This window comes from Trachymyrmex cornetzi, unplaced genomic scaffold (assembly GCF_001594075.2).
Source record: "Trachymyrmex cornetzi isolate Tcor2-1 unplaced genomic scaffold, Tcor1.1 scaffold113, whole genome shotgun sequence".
Lineage (NCBI taxonomy): Eukaryota > Metazoa > Arthropoda > Insecta > Hymenoptera > Formicidae > Trachymyrmex > Trachymyrmex cornetzi.
The window spans coordinates 229,757-230,362 of NW_017295687.1; the positions used below are offsets into that span (position 1 = coordinate 229,757).

Sequence of the window (606 nt, forward strand, 5' to 3'; positions counted from 1 at the left end):
TTGTGGGGAATTATGGTCAGGGAATGGAGATCCGGACAGCACAGAACTCGAGATGCATTAATCCAGCTTTACGATATATGGAACAGGCTTCGCGACCGACCCGATATGCCAGCACCTATCTCAGTCAATGAGGACTAGATTACAACAGATCATTGACAACAATGGCTATTGGATTAATTACCAATTGTTATATGTGTTATAAAGACATGTGTCATACATATATATTTATTAACGTTATGTGTTATGTGTGTTATAGATATAGACATTATGTGTTATAGACGTTATGTATTATAAATGTTTATATATAATTTTTTTGTGTTATATGTGTTATTAAATATGTATTATAAAATTAAATATGTATTATAAAAATGTGATAAAATATATGTCATATGTGTTAAGGTTTTGCCGTTAATGAAAACGACGGACGGATACCATGCAATATGCATATGAGGCATTCTTTTACAAACCGAACACTTTTTTTCGACATTTTTAAATCGCTTCAAACTTTTTTTACCAATTGTAGGTATAAAATAAGCGAACACGTGTATCGGGATTTTTTTTTTAAATTTATTTTCGAAGAAATAGCGATTTTAAATTTTGAGTTTT

The 606-nt window shown here is 30.4% G+C and overlaps 1 long non-coding RNA gene across 1 annotated transcript in view; it reads right to left on the reverse strand.

The window, feature by feature from the left end:
• The window catches only part of LOC108764307 (uncharacterized), a 7,688-nt gene continuing 7,082 nt past the window's right edge, over positions 1-606 (reverse strand). Inside the window, exon 3 of the long non-coding RNA XR_001940264.1 lies at positions 1-66. This is a non-coding gene — a long non-coding RNA (uncharacterized LOC108764307). The remainder of the gene's footprint in view (positions 67-606) is intronic.